Source organism: Chiloscyllium punctatum, chromosome 29 (genome assembly GCF_047496795.1).
Source record: "Chiloscyllium punctatum isolate Juve2018m chromosome 29, sChiPun1.3, whole genome shotgun sequence".
NCBI lineage: Eukaryota > Metazoa > Chordata > Chondrichthyes > Orectolobiformes > Hemiscylliidae > Chiloscyllium > Chiloscyllium punctatum.
Genome location: NC_092767.1, coordinates 43,016,204 through 43,043,362, shown reverse-complemented (window position 1 = coordinate 43,043,362; position 27,159 = coordinate 43,016,204). Strand labels below are relative to the sequence as shown.

The 27,159-nt window shown below is 45.2% G+C and overlaps 1 long non-coding RNA gene across 2 annotated transcripts; it reads left to right on the top strand.

Moving 5' to 3' along the window:
- On the top strand, nucleotides 1-27,159 carry LOC140454340 (uncharacterized). Of its 2 annotated transcripts, none has more exons than XR_011952677.1 (4): nucleotides 1-102; nucleotides 6,431-6,537; nucleotides 9,051-9,150; nucleotides 27,061-27,159. It is a non-coding gene; the product is annotated as an uncharacterized lncRNA (long non-coding RNA). The 2 variants fall into 2 exon arrangements; XR_011952678.1 differs by having other exon boundaries at nucleotides 7-151.

Below are 27,159 nucleotides of genomic sequence, written 5' to 3'. Positions count from 1 at the left end.
GAAACCAGTGATTAATGCCAAAGCCCTGTTGCTTGTGGAGAGGGTGATGTTTGACTTTCTTGTACAGCTGCAGTGGTGAAGGTGCTCCCACAATGTGGTTGGGTAAGAGACATTACAGAGTATTCATTACAGCAACAGTGATGATTTGAAGGTAATGTCCACATCAAGAACAGTTTGTAGTTTTATTATCCTGCTTATAATTTCACAAAAATATTATTGGGAACTTTAGACATGAGGCCAGAGAAGGATGATATTAGGTCAGGTGACCAAAAGCATTGCCAAATAAGCAGGCTTTGAGGAATGTCTTAAAGGAGGAAAGCAGACCTGTGAGGTTTTGGCTGCGAATTTCAGAAAATGTTGCTTTGGCAACTGTAAAAGCAGCCACACAGGTGAAGTAATCAATTAACAGGTCATTGGGAGTCTCGAACAGAATGGGTTGTCGAGATCTTCAAGGATGTGTGATGCAGCGAGCTAGGGATGATCACAACCAGGAATTAAATCAAGGGTGAGAATTTTAAATTGAGGGATGTGGGCCGGATGCTGGCAGGTGGGACTGAATTGGGTTGGAATATCTGGTCGGCATGGACGGGTTGAATTGAAGGATCTGTTTTTCATGCTGTACATCTCTTTGGCTCTATGTTGTTGATTATGAATAGGAGCCTTTTGATGGATCGACAAGTTTTGGTACGAGGGAGTACTTGGGCAGCAGAGATTTAGTTTTTAAGATTACAGGGAGATTGAATGTGGGAAGCTGGCCAGAAGTGTGTTTGGATACTGAAGTCTGGAGATAACACAGGGTGGATGAGAGTGTATGAGCTGAGACAAGGGTTTTACACAACTAGTAATCGTAGTCTTGGAGTGGGACTGGGCTGTCACCCACACCTCGCCTCTGGGATTCAGTTAGTTGCCAGGTTGTGAATCAGGGCAGTAACACAATCGGGAGCTGAGTGGCCCTGGTGGAGCCTAAAATGAGTGTCACTCAGCTGGCTGTTGCTGAGCAGCAGCTGCTTGATAGCCCTGTCGATGACATCTTCCATCACTTTACTGCTGATCGAGTGTGGACTGATAGATGGAAATTGCCTGGGTTGGGTTGCCCTGTGTTTTTGTGTTGAACATTCCTGGGCAATGTTCCACATTGTCGGTAGATGCCAGTGCTGGAGCGGTACCTGGCTTGGTGGGTGGTAAGTTCTGGAGCTCAAACCATCAGTATTATTGCCAGAATATTGGTCGGGCCCGTAGCCTTTGCACTACTTAACCATTTCTTGATGTTATTCGCACTGAATCATACAGGCTTAAAACTCACATCTGTGATGTTAGAAACCACTGGAGAAGGCTGAGATGGATCATCCCACTTTGCACTTCTGGCTGCAGATTGCTGCAAATGCTGTCATCTTATCTGGTGCGTGGGTGTGTGAGACCCCTCCATCAGTAAGGGTGGGGATATCTGTGATGTTTTCTCCAGAGAGTTGTTCAATTGTCCATCACCGTTCACAACTGGGTGTGGCTGAACTGCAGAGCTCCGATCTGATCTATTGGTTGTGGGATTTGTTTACCTCTGTTGCTTGCTGCTGATGCTGTTTGACATGAAATAGCTTCAGGAAATGGTTTAAGTAGAAATCAAAGAGATTAAACAAATATATCACAGACAAAAGTTGAACTGGACCAGAGAATAGGACCCCTTAAAGATTAACGAGGCTGTCTATGGAACCACCGGGGGGTGGGAAAGATATGCAAATATTTCACGTCCTTTTTACTGGAGAAAGATATGGAATCTCGAGAATTAGGGGAAATAAACAGAGAGAACTTGAAAAGTATCCATGTTACAGTGGAGGTGTTCCTGGACGTCTTGAATCGCATCAAGGTAGATAAAGCCCTGGGACCTGATCAGATGTATCCCGGAACTGTCTGGAAATCTAGGAAAGTGATTGTTGGGCCTCTCCTGAGGTATTTGTATCATTGATAGCGACAGGTGAGGTGCCATTATTTTAAAAAGGTGATAAGGAGAGGCCATGGAACAAGAGAATAGTGAGCCTGAAGTCAGTGGCAGGCAAGTTGTTGGAAGGGATTCTGAGGGACAGGATATCCATCTATTTGGAAAAGTAAGGAATACTCATTGACTGTTGTCACTGTGGCTTTGTACGTGCACAATCGTGTCTCACTAACTTGAGTGAGTGTTTTGAAGTGACAAAGAAAATTGATTAAACCAGGCTGTGAACATTGTTTATATGGACATTCGACAAGGTTCCACAAAGCAGACTGGTTAGCAGGGTTAGATAACATGGAATGAAGGGAGAACAAGCCATTTGGGTACAAAACTGGCTTCATGGTCGGAGACAGAGGGTGATGATGGAGATTTGCTTTGTGGACTGGAGGCCTGTGAGCAGCAGTGTGCAACAAGGATCGATTATTGGGTACTTAAATAAATGACTTGGATGTGAATATATGAGGTATGGTTAGTAGCTTTACACAAGACACCAAAATTGGAGGTGTAGTTGACAGCGAAGAAGGTTAGTTCAGAATACAACAGGATCTTGATCAGATGGGCCAGTGGAGCAAGGAATGGCAGATAGAGTTAAATTTCGATAAATGTTAGCTGTTGGATTTTGTAAAGGCCAATCAGGGCAGGACGTATACACTTACTGGTAAGGTCCTGGGGAGTGTTGCTGAGCAAAGAGACCTTGGAGTGCAGGTACATAGTTCCTTGAAAGTAGAGTCACATGTAGGTAAGGGAGTGAATGCAGTCTTTGTTATGCTCTCCGTCATGTTGTGGCTGTACTAGACATTGATTAAGCCTCTTCTGGAATTCCGTTTTCAGTTCCAATCTACCTGTTCCAGGAATGATGTTGTGAAACTTGAAACATTTCAGAAAATGTTTGCAAGGACTTTGCCAGAGTTGGACAGTTTGAGGGCAGTGCATGTTTGGAGTGAGCTGTCAGAGGAAGGGGTGGAGGCTAGTACAATTACAACATTTAAAAGACATTGATTAAGCCACTTCTCGTATTCTGTTTTCAGTTTGAATTTCCCTGTTCTGGGAAGGATGTTGTGAAACGTGAAAAGGTTCAGACAAGATTTACAAAACGTTGCCAGGTTTGGAGGATTTGGGCTACAGGGAGCGGCTGAATAGGCTGGGGTTAATTTCCCTGGAGAGTCCAAGACTGAGAGGTGACTTCATGGAGGTTTATAAAATCACGAGGGGCATGGATAAGGTGAGCAGCCGGGGTTCTTTTTCCTGAGGTTAGGTGGGTCCAAAACTAGAGCACATGGTTGAGAGGGCAACGATTTAAAAGGAATCTAAGGGCAACGTTTTCAAGCTGAGTGTGGTGTGTGTATGGAATGAGCTGCCAGATGCAGTAGTGGAGGCTGATAAAATCACAACATTTAAAAGGCATCCGATTGGGTACGTGAACAGGAAGGGTTTTGATGGATGCAGGCCAATAGCTGGCAAATGGGACTCCAGTAGTTTAGGATTCCTAGTTGGCATGGACGAATTGGACCGAAGTTCTGTTTCTGTGCTGTATATGTCTATGACGTTAATAAACTAAGATGCGTTCCTCTTTTGTGGAGAGCAAGCTGCAGCACAGATAATTGTCCTTGGAGCTGAGAAGGTGAAGCAGTGATTTTGACCTGGTGCAGATTTGGTTCCAAGGTCTTGAATTTGTGGAGAGAGAGGAATTGTTAACACTGTCCCAACTTTTAGTAACTACTTTCAAGTAATTGGCAAATAATACAAAGTGAAAATGTGAACACTATTTTACTCGGTAAGTTCTGAGCATCTGGAACAGTCTGAACGACACAGATTCAGCAGGCATTCTGAAAGAGACTTGGAATTTTAATTTTTAAGGAAAGATTTGCGGGGCTGTGGGCAAATAGAAGGGGAATTGGGACAGATTTGCAGCATCTCCAGAGGGAGAGAGTCCAGCCCCAATGGGCTGAATAGCCCCCAGGCCCTGTGATGTGTGTATCTGTGATACTGTCCCATTCACTGTGAATGATGAAGCTCATCCCAGGGCAGAGAGAGGGAGGAGCCCTCCACTCTCATCACAATGGGGCCTGGCTGATTGACGGCAACTCCAGACCAATGGGAGGAGAGTCTGTGTGGTCCTGCAGCCAATAAGAGTGAATGAGGTGTGTGGCCAGCAAGATGACACCTGTCGATGAGCTGTGCAGGTGCAGTGTCACTGTTTGGGGTTGGGAGAGACAGCAGAGACTGGGACAGAGGCTGTGGGACCTGAATTACAAACTCCCGGTAAATAAAAACCAAAAGAACTGTGGAAGATGTAAATCAGAAACAACAACCAGGAGGTTCTGGAAAAGCTCAGCAGGTCTGGCAGCATCTGTGATGAGAAATCAGAGTTAAAGTTTCAGACCCAGTGTCCCTTCCTCAGAACTGATAATGAGAGAAAAAATGTTGGTTTACATGCAGCAGGTAGGGTTTAGGGGAGGATGTAAGGATTAAATGATAGGTGGGGACAGAGCGAGAAGAAGGGAGTGGATAACGATCTGGCTGGGGGAGGGCGACTAGCTGTTACTGGAGCCTGTTAGTAGTTAACCATTGGTAGTATGTAATGGCAGGCTGTGAGAACAAGGTCTGGTGTGTGGGGGTAGGGGGGCTAGGACATGGGGTTGTTAAACTATGGTCAGCCACGAACTGTCTCCGTTGTAAGCTGTTTCCCACAGACATCACTCCATGATTGGAGCTGCAGAGGACAGCTGCAGATGGGCGGCACGGTGGTATAGTGGTTAGCACTGCCGCCTCTCAGCGCCAGAGACCTGGGTTCTATTCCTAACTCAGGCAACTGTCTGTGTGGAGTTTGCACATTCTCCCAGTATCTGCGTGGGTTTCCTCCGGGTGCTCCGGTTTCCTCCCACAGTCCAAAAATGTACAGGTTAGGTGAATTGGCCACGCTAAATTGCCCGCAGTGTTAGATGTAGGGAAATGGGTCTGGGTGGGTTGCTCTTTAGACGGTTTGTCTGATCTAAAAAACTCTTCAATATCCTTCCCGACCCCCTCTGTACTCCTCCTCAAAGATGTATCTTAAAGTTGTTCTCTTGAATCAATGTTTCCAGCATTCGTGAAGCACTTTAGCAGAATTGTCAGTGCGAAAGGCTCCATCCAATGCAGGTCGTTGTTGTTAATGTCTGACATGAGGAGAAACAGGAATGAACACTCTCTCTTATACCTGATGAACAGCAGCAAAAGCAGGAAGCACTGAGCATGCTCCAACCCACAAAGGGCCTCTGGTGATTGATCTCAGTACAGGACCAATAAGAGGATGGGGATGGGGCTGGAAGACAAGGTCGTGCCGGTTGGTCTGAGTGAATGAGGGGCGTGGCTACACTCACCCACGTGATAAGCTTCTGGATTAGTGGTGCTGGAAGAGAACAGCAGTTCAGGCAGCATCCAAGGAGCAGCGAAATTGACGTTTCGGTCAAAAGCCCTTCATCAGGAATAAAGTGATACCACGTGATAAGCTTCACTGGCAGCACTGTGATGTTGTGACCAAGGCATTGGAAATGTGTGAAGGTGCAGGGCATGGTTAAGGAAAGACATATTGACCAGGAAGATAAGGAAATTTTAATGGAACGGGCTGAGACGTTTTACAGAACTTAGTGCACATCGGAAAACACAAATTAGAAAATCCCAGGCCCGTGTTTGTGGCAAATGGCAAAATGCTTCAAATGGTGAAAGGTGTGAGTGATCACCGCCATCTTTATTGGGGGCAGTGATCCACGGGACACGTGTGTGGCCGCCAACTTTGAGAGGGGCAAGCTGTAGGGGGACGCATGAGCAGCCTTCCTTGGCAGGGAGTGATAGGGCAGGATTTACACAGTGTCAGAGTCAGGATGTTTTCAATGTCAAAGAGTGTGATGCTGGAAAAGCACAGCAGGTCAGGAAGCAGCCGATTGGTGGGAAGGAAGATGGAAACGTAGGACAGCTCAAGAGGGCAGTGCCGAGTTGGAAGGCTGGATCTGGGATAAGGTGGGGGAGTGGAAATGAGGAAACTGGTGAAATCCACACTGATCCCATGTGGTTGTAGGATCTGAACACAGATGATGAGGCGTTCTTCGTCCAGGCATCAGATGCCTGGGATTTGGCGGTGAAGGTGGCCCAGGACCTGCATATCTTTGGTGGAGCGGGAAGGGGAGTTAAAGTCTTTGGGCACAGGCAGTTTGGCTTGTTTAGTGTTTTACTGTTACTTTCACAGACCTTTTGTAAGTTAATTTTCCTCTGCTGCCCAACCCCTGACAATGTGCTGCTCTCTCAACGGACTAAATTTTCCACAGTATCTTGGATAGTGAATAATTCTTTTTTTCAACAAAAGAGTGCATTTTCCTTCCATTTCTGACCATCAAATTCTGCAACATTCTCACTTCCTGTAATGCATATAGCACTCCCTGAAATATCAACTATGTGTTTCTCCCTCCACAGACACCAGTGATTAATGCCAGAGTCCCATTGCCTGTGGAGAGGGTGATGTTTGACTTCCTTGTCCAGCTGCAGTTCGTGTGGTGAATGTGCTCCCACAATTAACTTGGGTAAGAGATGTTGCAGATTATTCACTCAGCGACAGTGAAGAGTTGACAATGTGTGTGCAAATCAACAACGGTTTGTATTTTTATAATTTCACAGAAATTGAGAATTTCTGACATGTCCCCATTCTGATGGGGATATTGGGTCAGGTGATCAAAAGTATTGCCAAATAAGCAGGTTTTCAGGAATACCTTAAAGGAGGAAAGCAAGTCTGACAGGGTCAGGGTGCGAATTCCAGACAGTGTTCCCTTGACCGTGTCGAAACAGCCAGACCGGTGAAGCAATGAATAAATGCATCTTTGGGAGTCTGAAAGAAAATTAGTTATCGGGGTCTCTCAGGTTGTGTGGTGCAGGGAGACAGGGATGTTCACAGCCAGGAATTGCATCAAGGGAGAGAATATTAAATTGTTGCTTGTTAATAGGAGCCTTTTGATGGATCAACAAGTTTTGGTACAAGTGAGCACTTGGGCAGTAGGGTTTTAGATACTCTTGAGCCTATATGTAAGTTGAATGTGGGAGGCTGGCCAGGACTGTGTTTGGATAACGAAGTCTGGAGATAACACAGGGCTGGATGAGTATTTCAGTAAATGAGCTGAGTCTAGGGTGGAGTTGGGTGATGTCACTGATGTAGAAATAGCAGTTTTGGATTCGGGCTCTTCCTCATCACTCCCCCTCACCAATTCACAAATATTGTTCCTTGTTCTGTCTGTCTTTTCTGGTTATGTCCTTCTCTCCAATTCTGCTAAGAACTAATATTTGACCTCAAGGTTGTTGGAAAATCCTGCTCCATCTCCACTCTCCCTTTCCTTTCTGAATTCCTCGTATGTGGTGTCCATCCAGGATCTATCTTTGTTCCTTCCTGTATCTCACCTACACACTGCCAGGAGGTGACATCGTATTGGTTTCCCATGTACACTGACAATGCCCAGCTCTCTCTCCCGATCATCCCTCTCCATTGCTCCACTGTTACTCATTCATCAAACTGCTTACCACACGCCTACAACTCGATTGGCTGCAATTTTCTCCAATGAAACACTGCAATGGTTAAACCCATTGCCTTCAGTTGCTGTTACTTTCACTTAGTGCTGAGCCCCTCCCTCTTACTGGGAAATGCCTGAGGCAGAACTTCACAATCTTGCTCTCATATTCTGACCCCAAAGTGACCTTCTAATCAGACATCTACACAATTGCAAACACCGGGAATTCCAATCTCTAAAATGTTGCTTTTCTCCACCTCACCCCAGCTCCATTGCTACTGAAACCCCTTATACATGTCTGTGTTGCATTAATGTTGACAAATCTCAAACAGAACCCATGATTCTGCAACTGACCCAGAGTCTGGTTCTAGGTTCCCTCATGATGGGACACATCCTCTCAGTATTTACCCTGTCATACCCCTTAATAAGTCTTTATGTTTCAATAAGATCCCCTCTCATTCTCCCCCAAATCCAATGAGTCAAGTCCCAACTTCTTCCGCCATTTCTTCAAAGAGAGTCCCTGCAAACCAGGGATCATACCAGTCAATCTTCTCTGAATGCTTCCGATGAAGTGATGTATTTCTTTAAATAAAGGGACCAAACCTTCTCTCATGACTCCATATGTGGTCTCACTCGCACTATATAATGTATCTCTCAGGTATATACTCCAAACTCTTATACTGCAAATCCCCTGAACTCAGGAATAATATTCCATTCCCCTTCCTGATCACCTGTTGTAACTGTGTGCTAGCTGTCTGTGTTTCCTGCACAGTTACCCCCTGGTACCTTTTGTGTTGCAGCTTTTAACAGTTTCCACCATTTAAATAGTCCTCTGTTCTTTTATTACCTCCTCCAAAATGAACAACTTCACATTATCCCAAGTTATGCTCCATTTACCAACTTGTCCACTTCTCCGAATCCCTCTCTGTAAACTGTTTATAATCCTTTTGGAAGTTTACTGTTCTACATTTTCTAGGAGATTCCCCCCTCATTCTTCTAAATCTTTCCAGGGAGCACCGGACAGTGGGAAGCATGCTGAGCTGCTGTCTTTTCAGAGAGACTCTTTGGAGTGACTGGGAGGATCTTGCTGCCCATTTGTCAGAATGGACACAACTTGCCCATCGAGCTGCATGAGACTTTCTTATTGACTTATTGACGAGGCACAGTGGCAGCACGGAAGGTAAGAAAAGGAAGAAAATCCTGCTGTCCGCATCTCACTGACAGCAACTCAGCATGCTTCCCACTGCCCGGTGCTCCCTGGAAAGATTTAGAAGAATGAGGGGGGAATCTCCTAGAAAACGTAGAACAGTAAACTTCCAAAAGATTATAAACAGTTTGTCCCATGTGTCAAACATCTGCCCTGTTCAGTCACATGAAGTCCCAAGGTGGAAACTCATAGAAACCCACACAGATTTCCCCCTGAACTGACTGCTGGTCTCCACAAGTGGTAATGTGTACAGTCATCCTGGACCAGGAGGAGGGGATGGAGTGAGTTTCTAACCTTACCTGACAGTTACCGATTTTATAAACTTGTATTACAGGATACTACAGGTGGATATTCAGATGGGAATCACAGTCATTGTAACGCCAAACTCTGATTGAATTACTCCATTCATCAGGACCTGGATATTTGCACTGTGTGTGAGTATTTTGTTCCAGCTCAATTCCATTTTCTGCATAAAAATTCTCCTTTGAATCAAACCGTCCTGTCAATAGATCTCCCCAAAATCTTCAGTATATGTCCAGTAATCCTTTTATGATGAGTTGATGAGTGTAAGGTTTAACATCCTGATGTATATGTTTTGTAAGCACTTGTCTCTCAGCTCCCCTCAATTTCCTTTGCGACAAGGAGAACAATCTCAGTATTCCCAAACCCTTGATTCCCCAATGTCCATTTGTGTGCTTTATAGACAACATCAGGATCGTGTTGGAACATTCTCCACTTGCCTGCATCAGTGCAGCCCTCAACAGAATTAAAGAAAGCGAACATCCTCCAGGACAAAACACTGTGCCTGAGTGGTGTCCCATCCACCACCTTCAGCATTCCCTCTCTCCACCCCCGACGCACAGTGGCATCACTATGTGAAAGGTAAAGTCAGTATTGTCCTACCAGACCATAGGGCTGCTCTCTGATTAGGGAGAGATGTCTGGTGGTGGTTTAACCTGAAGGTTACCACAGCGCAGGCAAGGGGAGAGGTTGAGAATGAGAGTCCATCTATTGTAGATGGATATTCTTGATATGTATTAACAACACCCATGTTCCTGCAACTAAAATCCCCCACTCCTTGAACCATCCTGGTAACTCTCCTGTGTCCCCTCTCAGGGACCCTGCCATCCTTCCCAATGTATGGGCGATCTCTGGTTTGCACAGTCCCAGCTGCTCTGTGTTCCTGTGGGTGATGTCATCATCGAGCACCAGTTGCACTAAACCTCACTGTCTGTGAGGGTGGGAGACACAAATCCCCAAAACATTTGAGATGTATTTAGTGTGCACTTGCTATGCCATGATAGATGACACTTTTCCACAAGTACTGGATAATAGATGAGGATACTTCGGTGGTAGTTTTCTTTCTCACAGACTCGATGGACCACCAGAGCGTTTTCCTGTTCTGTAGACCGCTGAGATGTTTATTATAGGAATATGACAGGCTCCATTGGACATCAGGTCAGAAAAGGTGATACTCGAATAGATGACACGTGATTGGTCGATATTTTTGGAAGGAAAGTGAGACACAGTGGTTTAAAAGCAAATTCAGAAGCTCAGCGCAGGAATTGTAAAGGGCAATCATCAAGTGAAAGATAAACATTGGGCATCCTGAAAGCTGGAAATAACGAAAGGCACATATAGCAGAGCTTTGAGAGACTGGAGGGGATTAGACATGGGGAGGATAATGAAGCTGGAGGAGATGCAAGTTGGAAAGGATTGTGAGGATGGAGGATGTTACAGAGATAGAGATATTTGTGATAGAGGTTCTTTTGATTTTGGGGCTGGAGTGGAATTACAGAGATGAGAAGGATTTGTAAGGCTGGATGGGGTGGCACTGATAGGGAGAGTTCCAAACATAGAGGAATTTACAGAGATAACGAGTCATAAAGTTACACAGCATCGACACAGACCCTGTGGTCCAACCAGTCCATGTCGACCGTAAATTCGAACTGAACTAATCGCACCTGCCTCTACTTGGTCCAAGTCCATCCTAGCATTCCCTATTGATATACGGGTCCAAATGTTTTTTTTTTCCTATTAGAATCCCATTCCCCTACCCTTTTGCTCTACAATTAACCCTGACTAATTCACTCAACCCAATCTTCCCTGAACACTATGGGCAATTGAGCACGGCCAGTTCACCTACCCTGTACATCTGTGGATTGTGGGAGGAAACGGCAGCACCTGGAGGAACACACGCTGTCATGGGGAAGAATATGCAAACTCCACATGGACAGTCACCCAATACAGGAATTGAGCCTGTGTCCCTGGCGCTGAGAGATAGCTGTGCTAACCATTGAGCCACTGTGCCACACTGAAATTGTAATTGTAATCACAGCTACCATGTCCTCTGGAAGTTTATTCCACGTGTGAACCACTCTGTGTGCAAAAACCAAAAATAAAATCCAGACCTTCTTTTTAAAGCCTTCCTTTTCTCACGTTAAAAAGTATGTCCCCAATCTTGAATCGCGCCCCCTCCTGGAAAGGGCATCTGCTGTTCACATTACTGAAACTCTTCAGGATTTTATAAACTTCTAATAAGGTCACCCCTCAGCCTCCTGTGCTCCAGTGAAAAAGGACCCAGCCTAGCCAGACTATGCTCATAATTCAATCCCTCCGTTCCCATTACCATCCTGGTAAATCTCTTCTGAACCTGCTCCGATTTAATAATATCCTTCCTATAACAGCACAACTGGAACTGGGCACAGTATTCCAGAATTCCAGAAAAGGCCTCCCCAACATCCTGTACAACCTCAACATAACCTCCCAACTCTTATATTCAAAGATCTGAGCAATGAAGGCAAATGTGCTAAAGCCCTTCTGAACCACCCTGTCTGCATGTGACACATAGTTCAAAGATCTGAACCCCTCGGTCTCTTTGTTCCAAATCACTATCCGAGGCCCAACTTTTAATCAGTGTAATTCCTGCCCTCGTTAGTTTTACCAAGATGTCATATTTTGCGTTTATTCCAATCCAAAAATCACAAACATCCTTCGAGTATAATGGCAAGAGGAGCATACTTCAGAGTAAAATCAGTAAGGCAAAAAGGGACAGGACACCGCTTTGGTGAATAGAGCGGTTTGAACAAACCCGGGAACTACAGACGCTGTGCTCGACTAGGTGTTTGAGGGAGCCCTGAGCGATAGGATTTGCGTGTATTTGGAAAAGCACAGACTGATTAAGGATAGTCAGCATAACTTTCTGCATGGGAAATCATGTGTCACATACTCGATCTGGTTTTTAAGAAGTAACAAAGAGGATTGAGGAGGGCAGAGCAGTAGATGTGATCTATATGGACTTCAGGAAGGCGTTCGACAAGGTTCGGTGCTGGGTCCACTACTTCTCATCATTTATATAAATGAATTGGATGTGAACACAGGAGGTATAGTTAGTAAGTTTGTAGATGGCACCAAAATTGGAGGTGTAGTGGACACTGAAGAAGGTTACCTCAGATTTCAATGGGATTTTGATCAGATGGGCAAATGGGCTGAGGAGTGGCAGATGGAGTTCAATTCAGATAAGTGCGAGGTGCTGCATTTTGGAAAAGCAAAGCTTAGCAGGACTGATACACGTCATGGTCAGGTCTTGGGGAGTGTTGCTGAACAAAGAGACCTTGATGTGCAGGTTCATAGCTCCTTGAAAGTAGAAGCACAGGTAGATAGGTTAGTGAAGGTGTTTGGTAAGATTTCCTTTATTGGTCAGAGTATTGAGTACGAGAGTTGGGAGGACATGTTGCAGCTGTTCAGGACATTGGTTTGGCCACTCTTGCAATATTGTGCACAATTCTGTTCTCCACCTATCACAAGGATGTTGTGTAACTTGAAAGGTTCACAAACGATTTATAAGGATCTTGCCAGGGTTGGAGAGTTTGAGATCTAGGGAGATGCTGTACAGGCTGGGGCTGTTTTCCCTGGAGTGTCAGAGGCTGAGGAGTGATCTCAGAGGTTGATCAAATCATGAGCATGGATCAGATAGATAGACAAGGTACTTTCACTGGAGTGAGGGAGTCTAGAACTAGAGGGCATAGATTTAGCATGAGAGGGAAAAGATATAAAAGGGACGTAAGGGGCAACTTTTTCATGCGACGGTGTTGCGTTTATGGAACGAGCTGCCAGAGGGAGTTGTGAAGGCTGGTACAATTGCAACATTTATTAGGCAGCTGGATGGGTATATGAATAGGAAGGGTTTAGAGGGATATCGACCAAGTGCTGGCAAATGGGACGAGATTAGGTTCGGATATCTGGTCGGTATGGACGAGTTTGACTGAAGGGTCTGTTTCCGTGCTGTATGTCTGTGACTCACAGCCGGGGATCAGCTCAGTGGGTTTCAGTCTCTTAAAAGGTAAATCTTACTCTGCGTTACTTTTTAAAATCCGCAACATTCAGTAGGGTGAGTGTCTACTAGTTTAAGTGCCTCTGTTATGATCTTTTGGTTGAATGTTTTAAATGTAAAACACAGGAACCAATGTATTCGAGAGTAGTCTTTTGTAAAGCTGTAAGACTCTGCCTTTTTCTGGGTCTACAGATTAAGGTGCAGAGATGGCCATTTGTACAGTGATGTGCACTTCCTGGAGGAGAGTAGGGGGAGTTTGAATGATCCTGATGATAGCCTGCAGGAAGTGATGCAAATCCTCTTGGATCACATGGATCAGATGGAGCGGTGCTTAATGGTAATGAAGAATTTACAAGAGTCAGGGTGTGTGATAGGTGGCAGTTTCAGGCCGAAAACCTGCAGATACAGTCAGGTAGATGGGTTACCACTCGGAAAGGTAGGAGAGGGAGGTAGGTAGAGCATCAGTCTCCTGTGGAGAATGTGAGGACTGCAGATGCTGGAGATCAGAGCTGAAAAATGTTTTGCTAGAAAAGGGCTTCTGCCCGAAACGTCGATTCTCCTGCTCCTTTAATGCTGCCTGATCTTCTGGGCTTTTCCAGCAACACATTACTTCAGCCATGAGTCTCCTGTGGCTATCCCCATCTCAAACAAGTTTACTGTTTTGGATAATGTCGGTTGTCAAAGACTTTGAGGGAATGTTGCACTGACAGCCAAGTGACTGATACTGAGATTGGCTCCACTATAATGAGAGGTCTATCAGATTCCAAACGCTCAAGGATGACAAGGGACTTTCTGGTCGGGCACAGACTGCCTTTTCTGCAGCTGACAGTGAGACATCAGAATGGGGTGTTACCTCCCTGGTGCCAGGGTCAAGGATGTTTCGGACAGGTAGCAGAATATTCTCAAAGGAAAGAATGAGCAGTGGGAGGTCATTGTATATTGGTACCAATGACATAAGAAGGGGAAAAGATAAGGTCCTGATGAGAGAATATAGCAAATTAGCCTGGAATATAATAAACCAGGTCCTCGGTCATAATATGTGGATTACTCCAGGTGCTACATGCTCGTGAGACTAGGAATAGCAGGATGGAGGAAATGAAGGATTGGCTAAGGAGCTGGTGTAGGGCAGAAGGATTCACATCTTTTGATCATTGTAATCTCCTCTTGAGTAGAGTTGATGTGCATAAGAAGGATGGATTGTACCTGAATTGGAAGGTGTCTGATATCCAGGCAGGGAGATTAGCTCGTGCTACTCAGGAGTCATTAAACCAGTGAGGGAGTGTGGGTAAACTCAAAGAGATAGTGAGAAAAGAGGTAAGTCTGAGGCTGGTACAGTTCAGAAGTCAGACAGTCAAGCCAGGCAAGGTTAAGGCACAGAACCAGGTAGAACTGACAAGTTACACTGCATTTACTTCAATACAAGAGGCCTGACAGGGAAGGCAGATGGGCTCAGGGTATGGTTTTGAATGTGGCACTGGGATATCATGAGTATTACAGAAACGTTGCTCAGAGATGGGTAGGACTGGCAGCGTAATGTTCCAGGGTATCGATGCAAGAGGAAGGATAGAAAGGGGGACATGAGAGGAGGCGGAGTGGCCTTTTTGATTAGGGGTAGCATTCCAGTTGTGCTGAGGGAGGATATTCTGAGATTACGTCCAGCGAAGTTATTTAGATTGACCTGGGAAATAAGAAAGGGATGATCACCTTGTTGTTATTACCTGCGTGGGTTTCGTCTGTTTGCTGTGGTTTCCTCCCACTATCTAAAGATATGCAGGTTGGGTGGATATTCCAGGCTGAATTGCCCATATTGTTCAGGGATGCGCAGGCGAGGTGGATTAGCCACGGGGAATGCAGCATTACAGGTTTAAGGTAGGAGGCTTTGAGGGTCAGTGTGGATGTGATGGGCCGAATGGCCTGCTTCCACACTCTCAGTATTCTCTGATAATTCTACTAGTTTTAAAATAGTTACAGAAAATAATAAACCAGATCTAAATGGTGTTCTTAATTGGACAAAGGCGAATTTTGACGGTACAAGGCGAGAATGTTCAATATTTCTTTGCTATTCCCAGGTAAAGGGACAGCTGGAAAGTGGGAACATAAGGACAGAAGGAATAGGAGCAGGAGTAGGCTACCTGGCCCCTCAAGCCTGCTCTGCCATTCAATAAGACCAGGGCTGATCTTTTCATGGCCTCAGCTCCACTTTCCTGTTCTCTCACCATAACCCTTAATTTCTTTCCTGTTCATAAATCTACCTTTTGACCTAAAGATAGTCAAGTTGATAATGTCAACTGCTGCACTCAGCAGCAAATTCCACAGATTCACAGATCTATCGGAAGAACTCCATCCTGAACTCAGTCCTAAATCTGATATCCCCTTATTTTGACTCTCTGCTCCCTAGTTTGCTCCGTCCCCAGTGGAAATCACCTCCCTGCTTCTCGTTTATCTACTCCCTTCATAATTGCAATTTTTTTCCTATTCAACCCCCAATACTTTGAAATTCCAATGAGTATAGAGCTAGTTTTCTCAATCTCTCCGCATACGCCAACCCTCTGAAATCCTGACTCAAACTAGTGATCCTCCACTGCACCCTCTCTAGTGCCAGTACATCCTTCCTGAAGTAAGGAGACCAAACCTGTACACAGTACTCCAGGTATGGCCCCTCCAGCACCCTGTACAGCTGCAGCATCACCATCTCTCTAGCAATGAAGGACAATATTCCCTTCACTGTCTTATTTACCTGCTGCACCTGCAAACCAACTTCCTGTGATTCATGCACAAGGAAACCCAGCTCCCGCTGTACAGCAGCCTGCTGCAAGTTTTCACCATTTGTCAGTTAGCTGTTCGTCCGACCAAAATGGATGACCTCACATTTCCCAACATTGTCCTCCATCTGTTTGATCCTTACCCACTCACTTAACCGATGCGTATCCCTCTGCAGACTTTCATTGGCCTCGGCACACATTGCTCTACCACTCAGCTTAGTGTTGTCTACCTTTCTTGAATCGATGCTGGGTCTGCTCTGAGACAATTTCTACCCAGATAGCTCATTATTTCTTCCTTGAGAGATCAGGCATCTCCCCCACTACAGAAGTTATGCTAACAGGTCCATTTTAAAATATTGGCATCCCATTTGCAGCTATCTAATCTGTCAGAACCGTCCCAGAGTCCAGCACATTTTAGTGAATTATCACGAGTGCGTTTGCTATTTAGCCTCTGCCATCTGTTATAGTCCCCTGGGATGCACTCCATCACGGCCAGACGACCCATCTACTACCTTTAGCCTGTTATCTTACCCAACACCACCTCTTTACTGAGAATGATTGCTTCTCTGTCCTCATCTGCCATTGCATCCACAGGCCTGCGACAACGAGAGTACACAGACAGCATGTTCCTGTTAAGGCTAAGGCTGGCAGGTGTAAGGAATGCTGCCTGTCGAGACAAATTGAGGGCCTGATCAAGAAAATGAAGGAGGGGTATGGCAGGTACAGGGTTTGCAAGAATCCCTCCAGGAGTAAAAGGGCAGTAAGAGTATAGTCGAGGGAAACCATGAGGGCTAAAAGAGGACATGAGATAGCTTTGGGAAATAGGTTTAAGGGAGAACCCAAAGAGATTCGACAAATACACCGAGGACAAAAGAGTAACCAGGCAGAGATTAGGGACCCTCCAAGATGAGCAAGGCTGTCTGTGGAACCGTCGGGGGTGGGAGGATTTCATGTCAGCTTTTACATAAAGAGGATGTGGGAGTGAGACAGTTTGGAAACATAAATCGTGATAACTTGACAAGTGTCCATATTACAGAGAATGAGTTTCTGGATTTCTTACAATACATAAAGCTGAATATGTCCCTGGGACCTGATCAGGTGTGTCCCAGAACTTTGTGGGAAGTTGGGAAAGTGATTGCCGGGCCCCTCGCTGAGATGTTTGTATCACCAATAGCCACAGGTGAGGTGCTGTAAAACGGGCGCCATTATTTGAGAAAGGTGGTGAGGAAAGTCCAGGGAACAATACACTGGTGAGCCTGAAGACAGGCAAGTTGTTGGAAGGGCTTCTCAGGGACAGGATTTGGATGGAATTGGAAAGGCAAGAAATAATTAGGGATAGTCAGCATGGCATTGTGCATGGAAATCACTAACTTGGACTTCAGAAAGATGTTCAACAAGGTTCAACATAACAGACTGGTTAACAAATTATACAAAATTGGCTGGAAAATTGGAGACAGAGGATAGTGGTGAAGGGTTGCTTTTCAGACTGGAGGCCTGTGATGAGCAATATGGTGTAAGGATTGGTGTTGGGTCCACTGCTTTTCATCATTTATATAAATGATTTCCATGTGAATATAGGAGCTATGATTAGTGACTTTACATAGACACCAAAATTGGAGATGCAGTGGACAGGGAAGAAAGTTACCTCAGAGTACAATGAGACTTCAATCAACTGGGCTGAGGAGTGGCAGATGGAGTGGAATTCAGATAAATGTGAGATGCTGCATTTTGGAAAAACAAATCAGGGAAGGGCCTGGGGCGTGTTGCTGAACAAAGAGATGTTGAGGTGCAGGTTCATAGTTCTTTGAAAGTGAAATAGGCAGGGTGGTGAAGAAGGCGTTGGGGAAACTTGCCTTTATTGGTTTCTGCAATTTGTATTGGAGTTGCAACATTATTTTGCAGCTGTACAGGACATTAATTCAGCCATTTCTGGAATTCTGCTTTCAGTCCTGGTCTCCCTGCTATCGGAATGATATTATAAAACTTGAAAGGATTCAGAAAAGATGTGCAAAGATGTTTCCAAGGTTGAGGGTTTGACCCACACAGAGAGAGGCTGAATAGGCTCAGGCTGTTGTCACTGGAGCATCGGATGCTGAGAGGTGACCTTCGAGGTTGATAAATCGTGAAGGACATGGTTAGGGTGAACAGCCCGAGTCTTATTCCCAGGTTAGGGGAGTCCAAAACCAGAGAGCACAGACGTGAGGTGTGAGGGAAAAGATTTAAATGTGATCTAAAGAGCAATGTTTTCAAGCTGAATATGGTACGTGTATGGAATGAGCTGCCTGAGGAAGTGTGGAGGCTGGTACGATTACATTTAAAAGGCATCTGATTGGGTACGTGTTTAGGAAACTTAGAAGGATATGGGCCAAGTGTTGGCAAATGGGACGAGATTAATTCAGGGTATCTGGGCGGCATTGACGAGTTGGACCGAAGTGTCTGTTTCTGAGCTGTGCATCTCTATGACACTAATAAATTCAAATTAAGATAGATTTCTCTTTTATGGAGAGTTAGCAAAAGACCTGACAATTCTCCTTGGAGCTGGGAAGGTTAAGCAGTGATTTCAACCAGATACAGATTTGTTTGCAGGATATTTAATTTACCGAGACACAGAGAAATTATTTTCACAATTTTTATTAACTACTTTCAGGTAATTGGCAAATAATGCAGGTTAAAAATGTGAAGGTTATTTTACTCAGTAGGTTCTGAGCATCTAGAACAGTTTGAATCACAGTTGGATGCAGCTTTTGTTCTTGTCAAAACAGATTTGGAATTTAACTATTTGAGGATAAATGTGGAGGGCTACTGGTAAATGGGAGTGGAGTAAGGGCAGATTGGCAGCATCTCCAGAGGAAGAAAGTACAGCCCCAATGGGCTGAATAGCCCCCAGCCCCTGTGCTCTGTGATTCTGCCCCATTCACTGAATGATGAAGCTCATCCCAGGGCAGAGCCACAGTCATGTACAGCAAGGAAACAGACCTTTTAGTCAAACTCGTCCACACTGACCAGATATCCCAACCTAATCTAGTCCTATCTGACAGCAGTTGGCGCATATCACTCTACGCCCTTCCTATTCATATACCCATCCAGCTGCCTTTCAGATGGTGAAAGCTTGTACAGTTACACCACTTCCCTGACAGTAGATTACATACACGCACATGAAAATAGTTGCCCCTTCGGTCTCTTTTATATCATTCTCCTCTCACCTTAAACCTATGCCCCCTCGTTCTGGACTTCCTAACCCCAGGGAAAAGACCTTGTCTCTGTATCCCATCCATGCCCCTCATGATTTTATAAACCTCTGAGGTCACCCCTCAGCCTCCTACCACTCAAGTCACAATGGGACCTGGCTGATTGATGGCAGCTTCAGACCAATAGCGGAGTTGGTGTAATCCTCCCGCCAATGGGAGTGAATGAGGGGTGTGGCCAGCAGGCCAACACGTGACCATGAGCTGTGCAGGTGCAATGTCACTGTGAGGGGGGACCCAGTGAGTGTGAAGGGAGTGGGAGAGACAGCAGAGACTGGGAGAGAAATTGAGTTTGTGTACTAGGTGGGTTGATAAACACACGCTGTTGGCTGCTGGACCTGAATTACAAACTCCCAGTAAATGAAAACCAAAGGAATTGCGGATGCAGTGAATCAGAAACAACAACCAGAAGATCCTGAAAATGCTCAGCAGGTCTGGCAGCATCTGTGAAGAGAAGTCAAAGTTAACATTTCTGATCCAATGATCCTTCGTCAGAACTGATGTACCTGAGAAACAATGTCGGTTTATATGCAGAAGGTAGGGGTTAAGGATTAAATGATAGGTGGTGATAGATTCCAAAGAACGCGATGAGAGCAGTTGGACAAAGGAGTGGATAACGATCTGGCTGGAGGAGGGTGAATAGCTGTTTATGGAGACTGTTAGTGACTAACCATAGGTAGTGTGTAATTGCAGGCGATGTAATAACAGGGCCTGGTCTATGGGATGGGGGCTACGACACTAATATGTGGGAGACTTAGGACCTAAAATTATAGAATCCAATGTTGAGGCCAGAGGGCTGAAGGGTCCCCAGGTACAAGATGAGGTGATGTTCTTCCAATTTGTGTTGAGGTGTGGCGCTGGATCTGCACAGCAGGTCAGGCAGCATGCAAGGAGCAGGCGAATTGACATATTGGGCCTAAGCACTACTTCAGGAATGTGAGGGTGGGGAAGAGGACAGATAATAGGTTGGGTGTGTAGGGCTGGTGGGAAGGTAGTTGGGAAGGCGATAGTAAAATGCAGGTGGGGGTAATGGTGAGAGGATGGAGTGGATAATTGAAAATGAAGATGGACAGATGGGACAGTTTGAGGGCGGTGCTGAGTTGGAGGGTTGGATCTGAGATAAGGTCGGGGAGAGGAGATGAGTAAATGTTGCCATGTTGTTGAAGGGTCGCTCCATCCCTCCTATTATTTACTCTTTTACCCCTATCTCCTGCAGTCCAAAGGTGTGTAGGTTAGGTGAATTGGCCATGCTAAATTTCCCGTCGTGTTCAGGGATGTGTAGGTGAGGTGCGTTGTTCAGGAGAAATTTAGAATAACAGAGTTGCGGAATGTGTCTGGGTGGGATACTCTTCGGAGGGTCAGTGTGGATTTGTTGGACCGAATGGCCTGTTTCCACACTGTAGGGAGTCTAATTTTCCCAGCTGCCATCGGTTCTGAGGAAAGGTCACTGGACCCGGAATGGCCCTTGGTGTGTGCAGGAGCTGGAAACTGGGAAGGGGGAGTGGCAGCGGAAACCGGGGGAAAATGATTCAGTTTAGACTGGGAGGTTTTATTTACACGTCTGTACATGGTGTGAGTCCTGAATTAGAAACACTTGGTCCCATGTTTACAGCAAATGGGAAAACGGCTGTGGGCCTCAGTCAGTGATAGGTCCTGGGTTATGGCCGCCATTTTTACTGGGGGCACGGTACAGCAAAGTGCATGGACATGTCCTCTTCCTGGGTGGGGGAGGGGTTATTTGAAAGAGGAGCATTTACACACCAGACACATACCAGAGAAATATTTTGTCTTTCCAATTCATCCTGCACTTCCTGAGATTTGTTTTGTGAATTCTTTTTATTGGATATTAATTGAGAATAATTGAGGACGGGATCTCAAAAAAGCAGATTTCTGCACTCAGCGGAGTCATCAGGATCTGAATATCATTAACATTTTACTGTGGAAGGAGAAAGGGTTGTCTGTTCTGTCTCTGGGAAAATATCTCCAATGCTTTTGTAAAGCAAAATGCAGAAAGATGTTCGGATTTGTGGTTGAATCCCCCATGGGCGATTTGGCCTGAGTGGGAGCACAGATTTATCCAAATTTTACCTTTTCTCTTTGCAGGAACTGTCAGATTTAGTCCCAATCACTCACTTCATGATGTTAACCTGTAAACTCCTAATTTTCAACTCCCTGCAGAATTCTCATTAAAATTCTTTGTGAACTCAAATTCCAGCACATTTTCAGGTGGAATGTTCCAGGTTCTGACAACTGTCTGTTCATCCAGAAACTGCTGAGGTCCATGTTGACTCTGGGGTTACAAAGGGCTGAGCTGAAAGATGAGATGCAGTTCCTGAGATCCCATTGCGATGCATTGGAACAGGACAGGAGGCTGAGGGCAGTGTAGGTGTGACCAGACAATGAAAATGACAGGGCTGCACTGAGTGTTGCTTGACTCAATGAGTGCGTTTTGGAGTTGGGTGAAAACAGAGGGAAGTGAGACAGGGAGAAGTTGAAGATGAAACTCCGGTTTAGTTCAGGCCATTGAGAAATTCACATGGTCCCAATGGGAACAGCCAATTTGTAAGTGATACCTGCAGATCATTTGTTAAGTTTTTAAAATATAACGTATCAGCTTAAATAAAGATTGGGGCTTTTGATATATAATGGAAATGTTTGAAGTGAAGGAATGTTGAAAGCTATTTTAAATTCTCTTAATGGGAGTAATTAGCTGAATCTAGAGAGACGTTGTGACAGGAGCCCTCAGACCCGTGGGGTGCTCCTCTTGTACAATGTGGGAAAGAAGGGATACTTTCATTGTCCCTGACGGCTTTGTGTGCAGGAAGTGAGCCCACCTGCATCTGCTGGGAAACTGCTTTTCAGACCTGGAGTTATGAGTGGACTCAGGGATACAGTAAAATGTAGCTCCTGAAATAAAATAATGTCAGACTTACTCACAGTGCCATGTGCTAGTGAGAGCAGGAATAAGAGGATAGATCAGCTGGACGTGTGACTGGCGAAATGGTGGACCAGAGAAGGGTTTAGATTCTTCAGGCACTGGGACCGTTTCTGGGTGGGTCCTGTACCAGTGTAGGCTTAGATGGGTCAGATTCAGGACAGGGAATGGGAGGTAGAATATTAGTGATGTAGTCAGCGGCTCAGAAAACCAAAGGGAAGGGGGATGAAATGAGGATTGAGTCCCTCTTCATCCATCAGTCCTGCCATCCCAGGAATTATAGTCAGCAAAATCTGGAGCTGTACAGCTCTCTGACTCTAAGTGCTTGAGCAAAATGGGGGAAATCCACAATAAAAACAAAAAGTGATGGAGATCCTTAGCAGGTCGGGCAGCATCTGAAATGGTGACAGATGCAGGAAACATTGCAGCCTTGAAGAAGTGTTTAGATGATCACACCAGGCACTACAATATCGGTTACACGCTGATTGCCAGAACGTGGGACGAGAATTAAGAGGTGCTTGATGACCAGCATGAATACGATGGGACTGGAAAGGTGACGTTTCGGGTCAGGACTATTCATCAGGGCTGACAAAGGGTTCCGACCCAAAACATCAACCTTCCTGCTCCTGTGATGCAGCCTGACCTGCTGCACTTCCCCAGATCCACATTGTATAGACTCTGACTTCCAGCATCTACAGCCCATAACTATCTCCACATCCCAGGACTCAGGCTGGTGACCCTCCTTTACTCTCTCAATAACCAGGAGAGCCTTCCTTGGGAAAGGGGAACAAAGCTATACACAGTACTCCAGGTGTGGTCTCACCAAGGCCCTTCCAGAAAGGAATCCCTGCTCCTGTACTCGAATCCTCTCACTAGGAAGGTCACGCATCATTTACATTCTCCACTGCTTCCCACTCCTGCCTGCTTCCGAAAAAGAGGGAATCGCAGAGAAACATGGAATCAAATGAGGTCAGAGTCTCTGTTATAAAACTGTTGAACACAATGCCCCCATCTTCTACATACTGGCCATCAAGCACACGTGCCTGGTGTGATAATCTAACCACTTCATCAAGGCTGCAATGTTTCCTGCATCTGTCAGCACTTCAGATGCTGCCAGACCTGCTGAGGATCTCCAGCACTTTCAGTTTTCTCTGTTGTGTAGTTCTGAAAGGGGGGATTTGCAGTTGAGAAATTCAAATTGAACTTCATGTTCAGTTTTGATAGTTACTTTATCCGTGCCGATGTGAATGTCGTTGGCCTTATCTGGATGGAAAGGTGTGTATTCTGCCCGTGGACGAATATTTCAAACGTCAGTGTGACTGGGAAAAAAGTACTGAGACAGTGAAGTCCATGTTAGCGTGGGGACTGTGGAGAGAGATTTCATTGGTTTTTGAAAGTCTAAAAAATCATGGCACATTTCCCAGGAACAGGTAAGCCACTGGTTTTGTATGAGGGCAATTAACCATGAAACCAGAAGACAAAAGGATTCCTGCATCATGGAAAAAGCTATGATAATGGGATTGTTGTAATGGGGTAAATTATCGATCATTGATTGTAATCCATTGGCGTTGTCATGACTGTTCCAACGCCGTGGGGAAACACTGGAAATGTGATGAATGCAGTGTAGGTTTCAGTTATTAAACTGGAAAAGGTGCTGAAGAAATTTACAAGGATGATGCCAGGGCTCAGGGGTCTGAATTACAGGGAGAGGTTGGACAAGCGAGGGCTTTTTTGTTTAGAGAAGAGGAAACCGAGGGGGAATATTTTATAGAAGTGTATAAGATCATGAGAGGCCTGGGTAAGGTGAATGCACTCAGTCCTTTTCCCAGGGAACCAAGGACTGGAGGGCATCAGTTTAAGGTTAGAGGAGAAAGAAAAAAAGGGAAGCTGAGGGGTAACTGTTTTACACAGAGGGTGTATGTATATGGAATGAGCTGCCAGTGGAAGTGGTTCAGGCGGGTACACCAACAACGTAAAAGGCATTTGGACAAATACATGGATAGCAAAGCTTCAGAGGAAGATGAGCCAAGTGCAGGGAAATGGGGTCAGCGTGGATGGACATTCTGATCGGCATGGGCCATTTTGGGCCAAAGGGCCTGTCTCTGCTGTAGGATGCTGCAACTAAGTGCATTTGCTATTTCTCCCACGAACTCTGTTAATATCCTGGGATGTATTCCATCGGGGCAATGAGACTTGTGTAACTTTAACTCCATTACCTTGCCCAGCTCTAACTCTTTCACGATAATGGTTATTATCTAGGTCCTCACCTTCCTCAGTCTCCTTATCAATTACTGGATTGTTCTTCGTATTCTCCACTGTGAAGACTGACTGCTGTGTACTCATCTTCCTGAACCCTGCTGGATAGGAATTACAAGGCACAGAACTCTGAGAGGTCTTCTTTGAGTTTTTATTGATGAGACATGGTAGTTACCTGGGTATTTTATGTGCAAAACGCCTTTCGGCAGCATCAGGTCCGATGTACGGCTCCCATTCTTCTACCTTTGTGATTTGTGACTTTGCATAGAGACTGTCTCTCAGGATTATCTCCATGGCAACAACAGTTTATAAGGTCTAGTTCAGTTCAACTCTGTGGTTTTACCACACACCCCTCCCCCCACACCCCCTGTGGCTCCCTCAAGTATCTGGCAGGCGCTTCAGTTTCAGTGGGGCTGTCTATCAGGATTCTGATGTGGAGGAGCCTGAGTTGGGGTGGGGTGGACAAAGTTAAAAACCACACAACACCAGGTTATAGTCCGACAGGTTTATTTGGGAGTAAAAGCTTTTGGAGTTTGCTGTGATTTTTAACGTGATCAGGATTATCTCTCTGGTAACTGTTAAATGCTTCAACAATTAGAGGCCATATGTTCACCAAACAATAGGTTTCCCTCTAACAGTGTAAACTGCTATTCTGGCCCTGGGCATTGCTACTCATCACTTTTTATACCCAAATTGACCTTTGAAGTTTTTCTAATCTCCTAATTTCTCCTTGGTCTTTGCCAATTTGTATGCCTTCTATTTCAATTTGATCGATTCCCTTATTTCCTTAGACACCCACGGCAGATTACTCCTTTTCCGACAGTCCTTCCTTTTCACTGATATATACTTTTGCTGAGCACTTCGAAAAATTGCTTTGATATTCCTCCACTATCTGTAAACTATCCCACAGTAAAGTCTTTGCTCCCAGTATACATTACCAACTCCTGCCTCATCCTATTGTAGTCTTCTTTGTTTTAGCACAGGATCTTCGGACTGGATTTAATCTCCCCGCTTTCCATCTGTGTTCTAAATTCAACCAGATTTATCACGCGTCTTTTGTCAGATTACGAGGTGAGGCGATGTTTCCTGGGTGTTTTGGTTTTCATTATCATTGACCTTGGCTTTGTAATAAATTACAGAATAGATATTCACAACAGAGTATTCTGGACAGTGTGAATGTACCACACAGTCTATAACCATAAATCACTGTTACCCCTCAGTTTAAAATTGCAAAATCATGATCTTCTACGCACTTCCTCACTATCTCAGTTTTGAATACTATTCCACATGACTATCATACATTTTCTGAAAATCTCCTTTGGTGAAGGTGGTGAGTTTTGGATTCAGCTTTCCAGTTATTACCGTACGAAGAGAAACACTGGGCACAGGAGAGGCAATGCAGCCCTTCGAATCAACTCCACCATTTAATACGGTGATGATTGAGCTCACCTCGGTCTCTGCTGGATTTTCCCGCCTGCGCGCTCTCTCTCTCTCTCACCCTTCAGCTCATTGCAAATTAGAATTCTGTATCTGTCCATTAAATTTACTCATTGTCTTGGCATCCACTGTGTTTTGAAGAGGGAATTCCACAGATTCACAACACATTGAGATAGGTACATTCTTCTTCATGAGAATAGAATAGAATCCCTACAGTGCAGAAGCAGGGTATTCATCCATCGAGTCCACACCAATCCTATAATCAGCATCCCATTCAGTCTCACCCATTCCCAGTATTTCCCATGGTTAATGGCTTAACCTGCATATGCATGGACACTGTGGTTTAGCATGGCGAATCCACCTAACCTGCACATCTTTGGACTTTGGGAAGAAACTGGAACACCGAACAAAACCATGCAGCCACTGGGAGAACGTGTAAACTCCACACAGTCACCTAAAGCTTGAATCAAACCAGGGTCTCTGAAGCTGTGAGTCAGAGGTGCTAGCCACTGAGCCACCTCTGCCTAAAACTGCTTCCCCTTATTGACCCCTCCACCCTGCAATTGACTGAATCTATATTCCTTACGTCAAAAACTGGGTTGTCTAACCAGATGTCTCATTCAAACCCAGTGACAAGTCATATGTCCTTTCTGTCTGAATGGGGATCCTATACACAACACCCTTCCACCCCACACGTTTCATTCACTTTCCAGAGGCAGGGCTCCAGTGACTTCATGAGGACTGTAACTCCCATAATTCCTGAGGCAGGAACCACAGGTTTTGGGGAAACCCGGCACTGTACATGTACAGAATGTGGGCGGGTTTTGGGGCACGTGTTTTGGGGTAATTAGAGGAAAGTATTTCACACTGTGATTGGCTAGAGGAGGAACGTATCTGCTTGTAGTATTGATCAGTTGGGGGGTGGTCGAAATGTCACTACACTCTCGTGGGACCACTCTCCATCCCCAGTTCATTGTAATGCTGGGAATAAACTAATGGGAAACAAGGAAGAATCTGATCCATTCTCCCAGACTGAAGGTTCCTCTTCTGTCCAGGATCTGCCACCTCCCTTTCTGTTTCCGTCTGTTTCATTCTGCTGTTACATTATTGACTTGCAGCAACTGAAGGGAAAGCAAGTAAACCCAGAAAGGGTGCAGAGTGTAACCAGGATGGGAAGTGGTGGCATGGATCTGTTTATCAGTAACTCCATGAGAATGGGGAGGGTGTACATTAGGGGGTAGCAGAGTCAGAATGGTAGGAGAGAGTAAGTGGGCTGGAGGGTTACAGCTTTGGGGGAAGAAAGGGGAAAAAGATATTCCAGAGAAACTAGAATAGTCTGTTCTGAATTTCTAATCTGTACATATTCCTTTACACAGGGTGCGAGATGGTGAAGATTTGCAGGGTGACATCTCAAAATCATGTGCAGATTGTGATTAAATTAACCAGCATTTGAAGAACCAAAGATGGAGAATGAC